Raw genomic sequence first — 12,929 nt, forward strand, 5'->3', positions numbered from 1 at the left:
AGACTACAGGTCTAAGCTGGTTATAGATTTGTTGGTCTTCAACATATACGAGTACGTGGTATTTGGTGTCCAGGGAGTCAAAAACAAAGTTAAGAATGGACCTTTGTAGAAGGTTGTCATTTAAGAAATGGACAAAGGAAGAAGAATCTATAAAAGGCTAAGAAAAAGGGACCAAATAAATATGAGGTATGATAAAAAAAATATGGTGAATGTTTAAGTTTAAGAAGAAAATTCATTTGAGTAAAAGACACATTACCATTAATCACCCTCAAAATACTCCCCTTTGCTTCAAACACAATTATCCCATCATTCTTGCCACTTTCTGAAGCAGCTCTGGAAGTCCTCTTTCGTGAGTGTCTTTAGTTGAGCTGTTGTGGCTGTCTCGATGTCCTGAATTGATTCAACATATTTTCCTTGCATGGTCATTTTGACTTTGGGGAAGAGCCACAAGTCACACAGTGCCAGATCTGGTGAATAAGGTGGATGAGGACACACCATAATGTTTTCATTTGACAGAAATTGACGTATACCAGAAGCGATGTGTGACATGGAGCATTGTCATGATGGAGGATGAATTAAAGACACTCACTAAAGAGGACTTCCAGACCTGCTTCAGAAAGTGGCAAGAGGCAAGAACAATGGGATAAATATGTTTGAAGTGAGGGGGAGTATTTTGAGGAGGATTAATGGCAATGTGTCTTTGACTGTAGTAAGTTTTTTTAATGTAAAAATTCACTGTATTTTTTTTATCATACCTCATACATTCTTTTCAAGATGCATTTACCAAGATAGAATATATGCTGGGACCTAAAACAATCCTTGAACAATTTAGAATAACTGAAACTATACAAAGAGTATACTAAGACCAGAAAACAATTAAATTATGTACCAATAACAGAAAGATATGTGGACAACCCCCATGTAGTTGCAAATTTAATGACATACTCCCAAATAACCAAGGGTCAAAGAGGAAGGCTCCAAAAAAACAGAAAACATTTTTAAATAAATGAAAACACAATATATAAAAATTTGCTACAGGTACTTAGAGGGAAATTTACAACATTGTATGGTTATGTAAGAAAAGAAGTAAGGTCTCAAAGCAGTGATAAATCTACTACCGTGAGAAAAAAAGAGTGCAAATTATAGCAAAAGTAAGTAGAAGGAAGGAAATAAAGATGAGAGCAAAATAAATATTGAAATTATGAAACAAATCAGTAATGAAATAGAAAAAAAGTAGAGGAAAAAATAATGAGAGCAAAACCAGTTTTTTGACAACATCAATAAAACTGATAAACTTCCAGGTAGATAAATCAAGAAAAAAAAGACAGAAACTACCAATAACAGAATTTTTTAAAGGTCGTCAATACAGATTCTACAGACATTTACAAGAGAATATTATAAACAACTTATGCCAATAAATTTGGTAACTTATATAAAATGAATACATTCATTGAAAGACACAAATTCCAAGCCTTATTAAAAAAAAAGATAACCTTAATATCCCTATATCTATTAGAGAAACTGAATTTGTAGTTAAAAACCTTCACACGAGGAAAACTCAAAGCCCAGATGGCTTTACTGGCAAATTATACCTAATACTTAAGAAAGAATTCTACACAAAATCTTCCACAACATAGAGGGGAAAGGGATCACTTCTGAACTCATTTTATGAGGCCAGCATTATGCTAATATCAAAACCAGACAAAGACATTACAAGAGAAGACCAATATTCCTCATGAACATAAATGCAAAAGTTCCTAACTAAATATTAACAAATCAAATCCAACAATATGTCAGAAGGATAACACATCATGATCAACAATGATTTATCCTAGGAATGCAAGGTTGGTTCAACATTTATAAGTCAATCAATGTAATTCACTGTATTAGCAAACTAAAGGAGAAAAACTACCTAATCATATCAATATGTAAAAAAAGACATTGGACAAAATTAAAAAGTTTGTGATAATTCTAAGAAAAGAAGAATAGAAAGGAAACTCTTTAGCCTGATGAAGAGTATCTAAGAAAAACCCAAAGCTAACATGATATACAATGGAGAAAGAATGAATGATTTCTCCCTAAGATTGGGAATAAGGCAACAATATCCACTCTTTTCCACTTTCCTACTCATTATTACATTAAAGATCCTAGTCAGTGGAATAATGCTGATTTCAAGACTTACTATCAAACTATATTAATCAAAATATTGTGGTACTGTCAAAATGTCAGTCACATTGATTAATGGAACAGAATACATAATCCAGAAATAGACCCACACATATGGTCAACTAACTGGTTTTTGACAACGATACCAAGGAATTTCAATGGAGAAAGTTCAGCAAACAGTGCTAGAATAACTGGTCATCTATATGCAAAAACTGAATGTCAATATCATATGCAAAAATTAATTCAAAATGATCACTTAAGTCCTAAATGAAAAAGCTAATACTGTAAACATTCTAGAAAAAACTTAGGAGTAAATCTTTTTAACCTTGGGTTAGGCAAAGACTTTTTAGAACTGCAGAAAAAAAAATTTGACAAATTGGATCTCATCAAAATTTAAAAATCCTGCTCTTCCAAAGTCTGAGGAAAACGAAAAGACAACCACAGACTGAGAGAAAATATTTTCAAAACACACCTGGGTAAGGGACCGTTAACCAGCATATATAAACAACACTCAAAACTCAATAATAAGGAAACAAAGGGCACAATTAAAAATGTGCCAAAGATCTGAACACATTTTTCATAAAGTTGAGACGTAGATAGCCAAAAAGACACTTGAAAAGATACAGCACTATTCATTAGGAAAATGCAAATTAAATCCACAATGAGGTATCACACACAACTATTAGAATAGCTTAAATTTTAAAACAACAAAAATCCTGACAACATGAAGTCCTGATGAGAATGCAAAACAACTGGAACTCTCATACGTTTCTGGTGGGAATGCAAATGGTCCTTTGCAAAATAGCTTGGCAGTTTCTTATGAAGTAAAACACACGATTACAATCCAGCAAACCCACTCCTAGGTTAAGTACCCAAGAGAAATGATGACATTATATGATCACACAGACACCTGTATTTGAATGTTGATAGCAGCTTTATTCATAATTGCCCCCAAACTGGAAATAATCCAAATGTCTATCAAGAGGTGAACAGACAAATGTGGTATATCCATTCAGCCGAATACTACTCGGCAATAAAAAGGAACTAACTATTGATACATAAAACAACATGGATGATCCTCATGTTCTGCTAAATGAAAGAAGCCAGACAAAAACGTTATGTGCTATATGAATCTACTTATGTAACAGTCAGGAAAAGGCAAAGCTACAGGCACAGAAATTTTATCAGCGGTTGCCTTGGGCTGGGGATGTAGGGAGGGGATTGACTACAAAGAGAACACAAGGCAATTTTAAGGGTGATGGTAATATTCTATATCTTGATTGTGGTAACAGTTACATGGCTATATAACTTTGTCAAAATTCACAGAACTATAAATCAAAAAAGGGTGACTTTTACTAAAGTATATCTCCATAAACCTGAAAAAAAAAAAGTTCAAGTTGTGCCCGTTTTCAGTCAACTCTCTCCACTGATACACACATTGTCCTGGCTGCAATCTGTCCACCGATCTGTTTCTGGCATTACAGATTATTGTCGCCTTGTGTTCTTGCGTTTCATCCTTGCTACTGCATCTACCAGCAGTTCATTCCTTTATTGGTGAGTGGTATTTCACTGTATAGATACACCACAATGTGTTTATCCATTTGGATGTTGAGACACATTTGGGTTGCTTCCAACTTGGGGGTGGTATCATACATAAAGTTGCTTTGAACAATACAAGTCTTTGGGTAGACATGTTTTTATTTCTCTGTGTAAATTCTGAGAACTTTATTTTCAAAAAATTTAATATCCATAATAATCCTGGGAGAAAAGTATTATTCTCATTCTATAGATGAGAAAACCAAGGCTCAGAGAAGTTAAATAACCAAGATATCACAGGATGTATGGAAGCCAGGATTTTAGTCCAGGTCTGTTTGATGCCAAAGCCCACATTCTTTCTATTATATCACCCTGCCTACAGGCGCTGAAGACAACAAAAATGAAAACACAAAAACAAAACTCTGAAGAAGTAACAATAGACAAGATAGTCAAGCAAGACAGTAAGTAGAGTGAAGAGAAAAAACAGCGGTGTGAAATGAACAGTAGACTCGGCCTACTCATAGTGATGGTATGGGTTCCAAGTCAAAGGGACAGCTGGAGACAGGCACTTTCTCTGAAACATCCCCCTCTATCTTCCTTATTTCTCCTCTGAAACAGCTGCCAGCAGGGTTCTCCCAAAGAGAACACTTAATTGGGGTGTGGGGGGAGAAGGGGAGGCCCAAACACCCATCCATACAACCTAACTGCCACAGAGTATAGTGAAAGCTGGAAAGCTTTGTCTAATGCTCACTTCCTTAATCACACTTTATTTTGTATTTAATGTATTTTATAATTATTGCACATAACTCAATCTCTGACTTTTTATAAGAACAATAGAATTATGAAATGAGGTTAATGATACTGCTTGGTATCCCATGATAATGCCTGTATTTTCATTGAACTTGTATTAGGTAGGAGGCATGGGGGACTGTGGTATAAACACAAGTAAGTGACACACAGGGTAGAAAGGGACAAGCATTTTAAAAGATGAGTAATTCTCCATGACAGTATAGATGAGAGCCTGGGTTTCCAAGTAAGAGAAACATAGAGGACAAAACAACATGGAGAAAAAGACTTGGAGGCAGGAACCCAGAGGGAACCCAGTAGGAGCAGATTCTATTAGAACCCAGGGTACATGAGAGACAAGAGCACAAGTTAGACTAGAAATAAAGATTGGGGTAAGATTATGGAAGGTCTTGCATGTCAAGCTGAGGAGTGAATTCCCACCCTCTTTAAATGTGTCTTCTTTTTTTGGAACCTGGACTCTGCCAAGATATAGTAGAAATCTTATGGCCTGTTTCCTAATTATTCCGTCCTCCTGCCCCAAGACTCTCAGATATGTTTTATGTAGATACAAGGTATGTATTTCCAGTAAGCAACTGATAATAAAATAAAAAAACCACTGCTAATCTGTGTGGCACAGAAGTGTTCAACCTTATTTTTCACTTTTCCCACCCAGTGTAACATGTTTGCCTATCTTTATTTCTTGGCACATGTTAGATTTTTCTTTTTTCTAAATTACACTTCCCAGTCTGACCTGAGACAGGCTCATACCACACACATACCTCCTAGTTTCACTCTCTTTAATGCAATATTATCATAGTTAAACCCCACAGTTAAGACTCAAAGAAGTTTACTATTTCTTTCAATAGCAAAGTTGCTGACAACTGGTTGCTGATATTTTGAGTTTGACTTGATTTGCGGGGGGAGATGGGGAATTGCAGGAGGTTGTGTCTGTGCCTCCTCTTGCTTGTGTCTCTAAGTTCAACACCACTTTGTAAAGGACACTTATTTTCCTGGGACAAATCCCTTCTCCTGGGCCTTTGTCTCCTTGTCTGTAAGAGGAAGGGGTTCGGTGTTGGTGGTTTGCAAATCAGTCACCGCCACCATCACCACCACCAAGTGATACATGAAGATGGGCAGGACGACTGACACCCACAATTCCCCCACTGCTCACCCCCTCCGTGGTGATCCCCCTAGTTCTTGCCTGGATTGGGGCAACTGCCTCCGAGCTTGTCTCTCTGTGTCCACTTCACTTCGTAGAATCTATCCTCCACATCACAGTGAGGGTGACCCTTTTAGAGCATGAATCCTGTCACGTCATTCCTCTGCTCAAAACCCTCTAAGGCTTCCTGACTTACTCAGACAAAAGGGCAAAGTTTTCATAGGGGCCAAAGGGCCTCACACAATCTGTGCCCACCCTACTTCTCTGACCTCAATTCCTCTTTTCCTTTTCTTTCCCTCACTCCACTCCACCCAGACTGATCTCCCTGCTTTTCCTGGAACATGCCAGGGACAGCCTCACATGAGGGCTTTTGAACTTGCCATTCCCTCTGTGGGAAGTCCTTGCTTACTGCCTCACCTTCTCAGCAAGTTCTTCCCTGGCCATCCTATTCAAAATCAGAACTGTTACGCTACCTGCCCGGTACTCCCTACACCCGTTCCCTGCCTTAGTTTACTCCTTAGCACTTATCACCATCACCAAATCCTCCTCTTTATTTCACTATCTGTCTCCCCTTGAATGTAAGCTCTGTGAAAGCAGGGATTTTTAAGGTTTTGTTCACTGCCAAATCCCTAGTGCCTAAGCCACAACAAGAGCTCAATAAACACTGAATGAAGGAATGAGAAATTCTCCATCTACCTAACACCACTCCTTTTCTCTTCTACTCACTAAAATATACGCATGTGAAATATATGCAAAGAAATAATCTTTAATTTATTTTAAAATTTTACAAAATTTAATGATTGTTATAAACTGAATGAGACAGCCAATTGTGTCACCAAGCTGTGGTTGAGAACCATCAGGTACCTTATTTCTGGGCCTTTCCACTCTGAGCCAGTGTTCTCATGAGTGGGCCCAGGTCAGGGATACAGTGTTACTATAAGGAATCCATACATCCTGATGAGCAGGAAGCACTGCTTGAATCCTGGTAGCTCTCACACTTATACATATTCCTGTTTTTCAGACAGTGTACAGAAACTGTTGGGATTCACAAACCCATACTGATAATGAATTCACAACAGCTATGGTAGTTATAAATTTTATCAACCATTGGACACTAGAAGTACAACTATTAGCACATGAACTTTCATAATGTTTTTTAAAAAGCTAATAACAACAAAAAGAACCTTATACTTGAGAAGACTGGGAAGTAGTTTGACCATATGGCTGCAATCTGAATTAAGTAACCCTCTATGTCTCCCAACCCCCGCCTTTTTAAAAATATGCTACTTTCATGGAATACTGGAATTCTCTATTTGCAAACAATTTTTTTGGAAGGAAAGGCAGTTGGTTAGATTATAAGACTGAGGATCTCAGAGCTGGTGAAAAGCAGTTGAGCACAGTAAACCTGGAAGAGTAAATGTGCTTTTTTGTCTTGTTCAGATATATTGCTTGTTCTCACGCTTGTCAATTTCTTCCAGTCTGGTTTGCAATTCCTACATTAGCGGTATTACTTTAGGCATCGAACAAAAAGAAAGGTACAACTAAAGCTTTAAAAAAAAATCATTATCATTTTCTAATCTACTATTGAGTTGTCGGAAAAGTCATGACGCATTTTTGCAATGAAAAACATAGAAAAAATACATCATGACTTTTCCGACCACCCAATATATTGCTTCAAAATACTCTAAATTTTGTTAATTCCTTGGTTATCATGGCATATTCTGAGATTTCCTGAAGATGGCAATTATACTCAAAAACTTTTATAAAAAGTACAGTATGTAAGAATACTTTCCTCTAACTATAAAAATCAAGTTTACCATCTTAGATGTCATCCATAAGAAACAAACAAAAAAAAGCCTGTTATGGGAATTTCAACACTAATATCTCAATGGCAAACCGTTAGGCCTCTCTCCCAAACAATTAAATTCGGAAGTTTCTCTAAAGTAGCTCCCCAAATTTTTAGGGTTGCTATTTTGATCTTCCAAATGTCTTCCCCTCTTACATCTATTCTCTAGAAGTGTTGTGATAAATAAAATTTAGAGTTTAAGAGAATTCAAATTGCTTTTATTCTGAGACTGTTCCGCCAGCCCTGGTGAACAGTAAGTTAGGCTAGGTGGGGAGAAATAAGGTTGCCATCTCTGGTTTAGACCACAGGTTCTCAGGTTAAAATTCTTAAGGGTTCCCCCAGACAAGGAAGGGGCTTAAGAGTGCTGCCGGAGCTGAATAGAGGTGGGTCTGGAGAATTATTTAATCAGAGTATTTTCTTTTATTTCGAAAACTGACCAAGGTCAGCTAGCAAAGACTACAGTCAAGAAGGAAGAAACTGGCCACAACAGATCACAACATGCTGCACTTGGCTTTCACTTCCTCCCTTTTGCTCTTTTTCCTCCTCCTTTCCTTGCCTCTCTTTCTGAACGACAAGTGTCAGAAGTAAAGTTATATGTGCTTACCACAAAACCTGGCCTTCAGCAGTTACTTAATAAAAAACATTTTCCGAGAAGTATGGTGTGGACAGGAAACTCTCTATGAATATATGCATTAAATGGCTAAGATTGCAATGACATAAGCATTGGTGTACTGGAGAAATTTTTAGTACAGCATTAAATTTGAAATATTAGAATTTTCCCAGGTTTTCTTACTTGCCTCATTAACATACTTACGAACTGGCAAGCTTGGTAAGAAAGCCACTGGATCTCCTCCAAGATTTCTCACCTAAACAGTAGGCAAAAAGTCACTTACTACTTTGGAAAAGGGCCTGGCAGCAGTGATTCCCTGCCAGGCTGTAATCCCACAATGTCCCGGGACACTGCCTGGTTTAGGAAAGCAGCGTAGGGCGGTGGGCCCGACCTCAGCATGGGGAGCTGAGAGAAACATGGAATGCCAGTGGGTACTTTCACACCATCTCCAAACTCTTCAGTTTAAAAATGAGGAAACTGAGGCCCGGGGTTAAATATTCCAGGTCTCAAGTATTTTATGGCCAGAACCACAACAAGAATCCAAGTGTTCTAGCTCCCAAATTTAGGGCTTCCGTTCAGACAGCTGCTCCAAATGTATAGAGTAGGCATCAGAAAGTCAATTTGGCTTAGGGCACACTGACAGCAACCCTAAAGTATGCTTAGTGACTAGCCCTTAAAGTGGCACGAAACAGGGATCTGCTACATTCTGATCCAAGGGTGTGGCATCCAAATCCCAAAGAATTGCCAACTGTTGCAAAATTTCAATGGTGGCAATTGATACCTTTTGTCCTTTCATTCTGTTCCTTTTCTCTTGCTACATAGTTAATCATGTACAAGAAGGACATAATTAATAATGTACAAGAAGTGGGGCAAGGAGTAGGGGAAAGTAATGACAACCTCCAGGAATGCAAGATTTGAACATTTTCAATAGCCTGAAATAATTCTCACATTCAAAAGTGTATCTTGGAAATTCACAGCTTTTCTCTTTAATACACCTGAAAATGGTCCCAAAAAAGTCTTTTTCTGAAGAACCTGGTTTTGATGGCTTCGAGATACTTCCCTTTACCACTGATTGACCCACCGCTGTGGCTCAGGCATTTGCATTTTATCTGCTTCCTGTTGCTTGAGTTTCCTCACTATTGGTGCCCAAAGACCTGCAGCCAAGCGGATCTGGCTCTCACCTATTTCTCTTCTCTAACTTTCTCAACTATTTCCAACTGTACTAGTTGGCTCATCTTCCTCAATGCATTTTTCATGTCATAAATTTGAGTTATAGCATGGCACTAAACCCCTAAAATAAATCTGAATAATTACTAGGGTAAATTGAAATCACCAAGTAATCTCTCTTACCTTCCTTAGTCAACTACTCAATTTTTAGTATCTCCTCAGGGCATACACTTCTGGTCACTGGCTGCCCTTGTCCTTGAAGACATTATTTCAGCAATAAGCTGAGCCCCTAAAGTCAGAATGTATATGCTGAAAAGATTTTACATATCACCTCGTTTATCCCAAACCCCTCATCTTAGGAATCAATACACTGAGCCTCAGAGAGGGAAGGCTTTTTTTAAGGCCCTTTCACATTTCTCTCCTTTCAACAGTTTAACAAATTATCTTTTCCCTCCAATTGTCTACGTTGCCACCTGAATTCCTTCTTTACCCACTCTTTTTAAAAGGAAAGATAGTAATTAATGCCCTCAGATGGTGATATACTTCCTTAGGGTATCTTTAGGAAGCAGTTTTCTTTATTACTGTAATTTCAAGCTCCAAATTATGCACACATTAATAACTTCATTCTATGAATATATAAGCAGGGCTTTCTATAAATCTATATACTAGAGATGACACAGTAGCTTAGATGGAAGTGTGGGTCAATCCTAGTTCTGCTATTAAATAGCTGCAACCCTGTGAGCAAGTCACTTCCGGTTTCTTTCTTCATATGGAAGATAAGAAAGGTGGACAAGATCTGTGATTCTCAACTTTCCTTGGAATCCTTCGAGTTTTCAAATGGGGTCCAAAGGTCTAATGGGAACCATAGGTTTGCTTCCTCCTGACAAAACTGCATGGCTAAAATACTGAGTTCACTTTGGGGTCACACAGAGTATCTTGTGCTGATCAGAAGCTCTGATGGGCAGATATAAACATCTTCAGCTAAAAAATGACAAAATGAACTACTTTTAAATAGTTTATTTGAAAGACAAAAAATTTTTTAATTAGCCCAATGGTGAAATAGTGAATGAAGCTTTTAAAAGCACCACAGTGGGAGTAGAGGGCAGAGAAAATAGGTTTTGCGTAAAGAAAGAAAAACCAATTCACACAAATATGGAATTAGATTTCACTCCAAGCACCAAGGCGTTTCTGTCCTTCCTGTGTTTACCTGCTGATTCTGAAAGCGCCCAGAGGCAAAGCACTCATTCTAAGTCAAATCTCAGTTCTTGAAAATAGCATTTGATCAAACACAGAGTAGGCACTCAGAGTTGAATTATAAAGCGTTTTTCCTTTACATTCATATTAAGTCTCCAACTAGATTATATTGCACAGAAAACTCAGAGAGAGGTCCTTCAAGGAGTTTAAATCTCTTGTTACAAAATACAATAGTTCATTCAGCCATGTTCAACTAGTACAGTTAAAAGGTCATTAGCAGGGATTACATTTCATTTCCAATCTACAGGGACTGAAATCTGAAGGCACCACCAACCGCTGCCTCACAGTCTCACTGTATTTAACTAGCCAAGAGGGAGGCTGTGTGTCACGGAATGGCCCTGTACTGGGCACAGGAGATGTGAGTTCTAATCTATTTGGTCCCAGAAGCAACTCCCTGTACCCAGCACTGTACTTTGCATGTAATTGATGCTCAATGAATGTCAGTTGAGTGGAACTGCAAAAATCTGCACCATGCGCCACTTTATATTCTATAGAGAACTTAAGGCAGGGGCCTCCAAGACACTGAAATCCAATTATGTAAATTATGGAAAGTTTGGTGGAAGGAAGAGAGTTAACATTTCCTGACTAGTATTGTAAGCCAAAGGATTTACAGTAGTTATATCACAAAAGCTTTGCAGACTAAGTTAAATATTTCCATTTGATAAAGAAAACCAGGCACAAGGAAAAAGTATGTCATCTGGTGAAGATCACAGTTAGTAAGAGGACAAGCCCAGATTCCAACCCAGGTCTGCAAAGTCCACACTATTTGCCACATGTAACATTTACGCATCAAGGCAGCCCAAGGTAAGTTGGGGACTTGGGTCTAAGTTTCACTTTCTGTCATTGAGTTGTTGCATATCATTAGGCAGAAAACTCTTCTGCTAGTTTTTCATCTGCATGATGGGGGGTTGGTATATGACCTAGATCAGTGGTTTGTTATCAGAATCTTTTTGGGCCAGGATTCTTTTCTAAAATTGGTATTTTCTCTTCCTGCTCTTTGAAATTATTTGGGAGCGATACGCTTGGTTATGAATGGAAATAGATTATACCCCTCAAGTAGATCAAGGCAGAAAAGTCGTGCGGGCTCCTCCCATTGAGTTGAGGCTGAGAACCTGACCCTGTTGGATCCTGGAGAGCGTTAAGACACAACTCATTCACGGATTCATGTTTCCTTCAGAGCTTGGGGCTCTGTACCCACCGGTGCTCACGGTTTGAGAGGAATGGCTGCATTACTTGAGCGGCCTGCATGGGCTGGTCTATCAAGAGGAGCCCGTGCCTTGACGGAACTTAAAGCTCCTGGTGCAAAATACCGGAGCTCAAACAGCTTGAGACTCTGACATCCCAGGCTCCAGGCGGGCGGCCGCGGCCGGTCCCGGGAACCACTTCCTGGTCAGCATCTCCCGCCCCCTGTCCACACCCCCACGGCTGTATTTCCCCACACTGCACTGAGTGTCCCAGGCGGCAGGCGGGTCTGCCTGACTCCCGGGTGAACGTCCATCCCGGCCCCGAGGGGACGGATGAGGGGGGTCCCTTCAGAGATTTAAAACACAACGCTCTGGAACTCCAACTACCCCGGCGCCCTGCCCGGTTGCCGAGGGTCGGAACCACGGCATCCCCTGAGGCTGCAGGGAAGAGGCCCCGGGACCGTTCGAGACTCGCCCGGGGCCACTGTCCCGCTAGAAACACAGGTGCGCTGTCCGCCCGAAACCTTGTCGGACTTCGCCCGGCACCTGTCACGCCCTCCGCGACGGGACCTGCGCTCACCTCGTTCCGGGGGCCCACGGCCCGTCCCCGCGCCTCTGGGCCCAGGTCCCGCCGCCGCCGTCTCCGCCAGTGCCACAGCCACGGCCGCCGCCCACTTTCGGTTTCCCAGCACAGCCGGAGCCGCTACCGCGGCTCGGGGATCACCTCAAGCCTCCGCCCCGCCCTGCTCGGCCCCGGCCCGCTCCGCCCCTCCCCGAGGGCAGCCCGGCCTCAACTCTGCGCACGCGCGGGCACCTAGGCCTCGTCGGCCCACGCCGGCGTCCGCGCGTGGGAAGGGAAACCGACGCCGCCTAGCGGTTTCTGCGCGTGCCCACGCACGGGCCGACGGCAAAGACGACTGCGGGATGAGTGCAGGAGCGCCTGCTCGTGGATAACGCAAGTACGGGCGGGCCGGGAGGGCCCGGGACCCAGCTGACCTCACCAGCCTGCACCTAACGTGCTCCTGCTGTTGCTTCATCTTCCGCTCAGACGTTTCATTCAACTCTTGCTCATTTACTTTTTATTCTTCTAGATACCCACCTGGTCCACTCATTTCCTTTAGGTCTTTTCTCATGCATCACCCTTTCAAGGAGGATGGCCACACTCTCAAAAACGTCAATTTCCTTCCCTTATATTCCCTGTTTCCTTTCTCAGTTTTATCT

The 12,929-nt window shown here is 40.6% G+C and overlaps 1 protein-coding gene across 2 annotated transcripts in view; it reads right to left on the reverse strand.

The window, feature by feature from the left end:
- TDRD7 (tudor domain containing 7) overlaps nt 1–12,506 on the reverse strand; it is a 63,158-nt gene extending 50,652 nt beyond the window's left edge. Inside the window, exons 1-2 of one of the 2 annotated variants that reach the window (XM_019649481.1) lie at nt 12,289–12,432; nt 8,308–8,359 (exon numbers count right to left, since the gene is read on the reverse strand). The gene's annotated coding sequence lies outside the window, so the exon portion shown is untranslated. Of the gene's footprint in view, nt 1–8,307; nt 8,360–12,288 lie in introns of both variants that reach the window. The other variant, XM_019649480.1, reaches the window with a different exon arrangement.
- Nucleotides 12,507–12,929: the final 423 nt, after the last annotated feature.

This window comes from Hipposideros armiger, unplaced genomic scaffold (genome assembly GCF_001890085.2).
Source record: "Hipposideros armiger isolate ML-2016 unplaced genomic scaffold, ASM189008v1 scaffold_133, whole genome shotgun sequence".
In the NCBI taxonomy this organism is placed as follows: Eukaryota; Metazoa; Chordata; class Mammalia; order Chiroptera; family Hipposideridae; genus Hipposideros; species Hipposideros armiger.